The following is a 6,000-nucleotide window of genomic DNA, read 5'->3' on the forward strand; positions in this document are numbered from 1 at the left end:
TGGCTTAAAACTCTGGCTGGGTGCATGTGCATGCATGCCCAAAAGATCCTGAGAGGACAATGGAGGAGAAGGGATTGTAACATGACTATCCCCTCTGGGGGGGCGAGTTCTCACTTTCTGTCTCTGTCTCTCTGGTAAACACATGCGCCTATAGCAAAAATCTCTAAAATAGAGGGAGAGAGAGAGAGCTATTCCAGGTTGGCCCCATAACCTGGTGGCTAAAAAAGCTAGATCCTGAGGCCAGCAGGTGGCATGATAGTTAAAATGATGGATCTCACATAGCTGACTCAACAGTTCAAGTCCCAGACCCAGCAGCTTGAAAATCACACCAGGCACGTTTACATGCATGCATGCCCTAAACCCTGAGAGAAGAATGGAAGAGAAGGGACTGGGGGATGGCCATCTCCTGGGGTGATTTTTCGCTTTCCCTCTCTCTCTGGAAAGCACCCTATAGCAACAAAACAAAAAGTCATATCCCACATGGCCAACTGTGGTTCAAGTCCTGACCCCACAGCTTGAGAAAAACATGTTAATGCATATGCACGTACGCCCAGAGTCCTGACAAGCTGGAGCAATGGAGAAGGGATTGTAGTATGATCACACCCCATTGGGGGGATACTCTCTCTCTCTCTCTCTCTGTCTCTTTCTGTCACCTTGTCTAGCAATTTTAAAAAATACAAAGAATATAATAATGAAAAGAGATATTTTATTTTCTTCCCTAACTTGTAGTAACTTCCTCTCCAGATCCTATATTCTTGGTGATTCTTGGTAATTCTTGGGCCACTTAGAGACATACTCAGAAAAATGGCAGGTGCTCAGTTGTGAAGACAATTGGCTAGCTGGCATGCCTCCAGAACAGCTCCCTGACCATGTGAACTGTCAACTAACTGGCTGCAGGCTTTAGAAGTGGCCTGAAAGGGCTGGCTGGTGTCCCTCCTTTTTTAGGCACCCTCGTTAAAACTGGTTGGACCAGTACCAGTTCCAGAGATGAGACAGGCAGCCACATTCCATGAGAGTCTAAAAGAAGAAAAGTGAAAGGATCCAGACCGTCTAACCTGACAATAGAATGACAGGAAAAGCAGACCACTAACCACCAACGATGCAATGTTCAAAAGAAGGTGACCGGCATGTCTGGTGTCCTTGTGAGAACAAGACGTAAGCTGCATTGAGGAAAACTGAGGAAGTTTCTTTTCTTTTTTTTTTTCTTTTTTGGAGAGGTTTTTGCTGTAGGGTGTGTGCACTCGCCAGAGAGACAGAGAGATAGAAAGTGAGAAGTCACCCCCCAGTGGGGATGGCCATGCCACAATCCCTTCTCCTCCATTCTCTCAGGATCTTGGGCACGCACGCACCCATGCCTGGTGTGAGTTTTAAGTCACTGGGTCCGGGACACGAACCGCGGTCGACTATGTGGGAGTCCAGCGACATAGCCATTACGCTAACTGCTGGTTCCCAATATTTTTGTTTTGTTTTTGGAGAGGATTTTGCTATAGGGCTCATGCCAGAGAGACAGAAAGCAAGAAATCACCCCTTAAGAAGGATGGCCATGCCACAGTCCCTTTTCCATTCTGTCAGAATCATAGGCAGGCTTGCATACATGGCCGGTCTGAGTTTAAGCCACCGGGTCCAGGTCTCAAACCATTACATGGGAGTCCAGTCACAAAGCCATTATGCCAACTGCTGGTTCCGGTCCCCAATGTTTTTTTTTTTTTTTAATTTTGTCAGAGCAGGGCCAGCAGGTGGTGTGGTTAAAGTGCTGGACTCCCACATGACCAATGGCGTTTGAGTCCTGGACCTAGTAGCTTGCTTTTTCACTTTTCCCATCTCTCTGGTGTATGCAAGTCCTATAGCAAATTCAAAATAATAAATAAAATTAAATAAATAAATCTTTTTTAAAAATATGCCAAAGGGCATGTGCCCTCTCTAGAGAGAGACCGAAAGGGGCTGGGGGAAATCACCCCCAATGGGGCATGGTCACACGCAATCCCTTCTGCACTTCCCCACCCTGTCAAGATTTAAGTGTACACACACGTGCCCAGCATGTTTTCTGAGCGACTGAACTACAGGGTTGAACTGCATAGTCAGCCATGTGGGATCTGACTACCTTAGCCACCAGCCTGGGAGACTGATCCCAACTTCATTGTTTTGTGTGTGATTATCTAGTTTTCCCACCAGCATTTGTTTAAAAAAATTGTCCTTTCCCCATTAAGAGTCTTGGCACTGTTGTTGAAAAAAATCATTTGATCTGCACTGGCTCTGTAGATCTGTTGAAGAAGATAGATCCCACATATTTATGTTATATAACCTATATATTTATATGCATATAGAGAATTTATTTTATTTTATTATCTATTTATTTTTGAGAGTTTTTTGCTATAGGGCACATGTACTCACCAGAAAGACAGAGACGGAGAGATAGAAAGCGAGAAATCACTCCCAAGGGAGGATGGCCACGCCACAATCACTTCTCCTCCATTCTCCTCTTGGGATCTTGGGTACACACGCACACACACCCAGAATGAGTTTAAGCCATCGGGTTCAGGACTCAAACCGTGGTCGACTACATGGGAGTTCAGTGACACAGCCATTACGCTAACTGCTGGTCCCTTTAATTTTATTTTTAAAGAATTATTTTTATTAAACTTTATTTATTTACTTAGAGGGACAGAATGAGAACGAGAGACAGAGAGAGAGGGAAAGTGAGAAAGCAAGCCACCAGGTCTGGGACTCGAACTGTATTCAGCCATGTGGGAGTCCAGCACCCTTAACCACCACGCCACCTACTGGCTCCAAGAATTTTTTTTTTTTGAGAGATTTTTGTTGTGGGGTGTGTGTGTTTGCAGAGGGACAGAAAGCAAGAAATCACAACCCCCCCCCCCAGGGGAGTTTCAAGCCACCAGATCCGGGACTGGAACCGTGGGCGATCACATGGGAATCCAGTGCCTTAATCGCTATGCCACCTGCTGGTCCCAAGAGAGAAATTTAAAAACTTGAATACATGACTTCCCACTAGTCCTCTTTATGTTGATGTTGCTCTAGTCATTTCATTTGACGCTCATTTCTAGATCCCTTGAGAGGCTCTTGAAATTGACATTCTCTTGGTTCTTGAATGCTGGTTGGAGTTGTCTTGCCCTTCAAACTTCAAAGTCAGTTTTGCTAGATATAGAATCCTTGGCCCACATTTGTTTTCCTTGAGTACATTTTAGTTATGTTAATCCGTTTTCTTCTGGTATACTTAAGTCCAGCAAAAAGAGTCTAATGACAATATGAAATGTTCCCTTTTATAGGTCACTTGCTCTTTTTGCCCAGATGATAAAAGAACCTTTTTCCTTAAAGTCCAATAAGTTTACTGGAAAATGACTTGTACATGAGTCATTCTGAAATGAAGTTCTTATATGTGTGGTGTGTTCTTCCATTATGCAGGGGTTTTTTTTGTTTGTTTGGGTTTTTTTTACATTTTTTCCCCTTAATTTTTAGGGTTGTTTTTGTTTTTCAATTTGCTATAGGGTGCATGCGCTCACAGGAGAAAGACAAGGCGGAGGCGGTGAGGAGGGGAATCGTCATACTGCAATCCCTTCTCTTCCATTCTCCCTGTGGAATTTGGGCACACACACACATGTACCCGGTGTGTTTATCAAACTGGGACTCAAATCATATAGTTGGCTACGTGGGACCAGCCCCTTAACCACCATGCCACCAGCCGGCCCCAGTATCTGTTCTGCTCCCTTGCTTGGGTTTTCTTTTTTGCTGTTATCTGTATGCTAGTGCTTCGGGCCTTCCCTACCTAGCTTTAATGTTTACTGCCACCTCTGGAGTCCTTCTAGTCCTTCCCTTTATTTTCAACTTAAAAAATGTTTTACCTTCTGTTTCACTAAAGGTATTACCTATTATACAAGAAGTTTTTGTTTTGTTTTGTTTTGTTTTTTAGAGGTTTTTGCTATAGGGCACGTGCGCTCGCCAGACAGAGAGAGACAGAGAGACAGAAAGTGAGAAATCACCCCCCAGGGGGGATGGCCACGCCACAGTCCCTTCTCCATTCTCCTCTCGGGATCTTGGGCACGCACGCACGCACACGCGCCCAGCGTGAGTTTTAAGCCACTGGGTCCGAGACTCGAACCACGGTCGACTACGTGGGAGTCCAGCGACATAGCCATTACGCTAACTGCTGGTCCCCAAGAAATCTTCAAAATGTTCACAAAAATGGATATTATGAAAAAGATGCGTGGACTTCACATTTCTTTTTGCACCAAATAAACTCATACTTTAACTCCATTTCTCCACAAACTTTTTTAGAAGAATTATTTATTTATTTTAATTTGTTATTATTTTTTAAATTTGACCAGAGAGACAGAGCGAGAAAGGGAAAGCAATAAAGCAAGCTGTCAGGTTTGGGTTTCAAAACACGGTCGGCCATGTGGGAGTCCAGCACCTATAACCACCACACCACATGCTGGCCCCTCTCCACAAACTTCTAGAAAGTTTTTTAAAATTTGCTTCTGGCCAGCCAGTAGTAGTTAAGGTGGCTGGACCTCACATGACTGGTTCAAGTCCCAGACCCAGCAGCATGAAAAACACACTAGATGCATGTTCATGTGTGCCCAATATCCTGAAAGGAGAATGGAGGAGAAGGGATTGCAGTATGGCCATCTCCCCTAGGGAGTGATTTCTCGCTTTCTGTCTCTCTGTCTCTTTCTGGTGAGCACATGCACCTTGTGGTAAAAATTTCTCCTTAAAAAAATTTCTTTTTGTTTCTTCATGAATGAAAAAGCCAGAGAGAAACTGAGAGACAAGTACCCCCAACAGAGTCTTGGCTGTGCAATCCACCCCCAGCCTTACTCAGTCCCAATCATGGGCACTTGTGTGCCCAGTGTAGTTAGGGAGGTCTCCAGATGAGAAGCCAGGTCCAGTACTCGAAATGTGTGGTATAGCCCTGTGTAGTCATTCCCTGATTGTTTTAGTAAGATTTTATCTTTTTCCTCATATAGTGGGTCATTAGAAAAGTCATGATACATTTTCTCATAGAAAAATACATCATTGGGGCCGGCAGTTGGCATGGTGGTTAAGGGTGCTGGACTCCCACATGGCTATGGTTCGAGTCCTGGACCTGGCGGCTTGCTTTCTCACTTTCATTCTCTCTCTCTCTCTCTGTCCCACTCTGGTCAAATGAAAATAAATAAATGAATAAATAAAGTTAAAGAAAATAATTCTTTAAAAAGAAGAAAAGAAAAATACATCATGACTTTTCTAACAACCTACTAGATTGTGGACTTAACATTTATTACTTCTTAATAATGCACCAACAGGGCAGTTGGAGTAAAGTAATGGCTATGTCATTGGACTCCCATGTAATCGACCATGGTTCAAGTCCTGGACCCAGTGGTTTAAACTCACGCCGGGCACATGTGCGTGCATGCCCAAGATCCCGAGGAGAGAGGAGAGGAGAAGGGATTGCGGCGTGGCCATCCCCCTCAGGGGTGATTTCTCGCTTTCTGTCTCTCTCTCTTTCTCTCTCTTTCTGGCAAGCACACACGCCCTATAGCAAAAACCTCTCCAAAATAATAATAATAATTATGTGCCAACATAATTCATTACGCTAATGAAGTAAGAGGGGGCCGAATGATGGCATGACAGTGAAGCATGATGCTCTGCGAAGCTCATCTACATGAGAAGGTTCCACATATGCATCTGGAGACCTCCCTGAGTGCACCAGCCACGCATATTCCCATGACCTAGAATTGGCTGAGGGTGGGGGTGGCTCCCAGTGTTGAAACATTGTTGGGATCATGTGTCTCTGTCTCTCTCACTTGTGGAAGAAATTAATAATAAACTTTTAGTTTTATAAATTTTTGCTATAGGGCATGTGCACTTACCAGGAGACAGAAAGCAAGAAATCACTCCCTAGAGGGCATGGCCACACCGCAATCTTTTCTCCTGCATTCTTCTCTCTCTCAGGATTTTGGGCACATGCACACACACACACACACACACACACACACACACACA

This window comes from Tupaia chinensis, unplaced genomic scaffold, assembly GCF_000334495.1.
Source record: "Tupaia chinensis unplaced genomic scaffold, TupChi_1.0 Scaffold145814_1, whole genome shotgun sequence".
Lineage (NCBI taxonomy): Eukaryota > Metazoa > Chordata > Mammalia > Scandentia > Tupaiidae > Tupaia > Tupaia belangeri.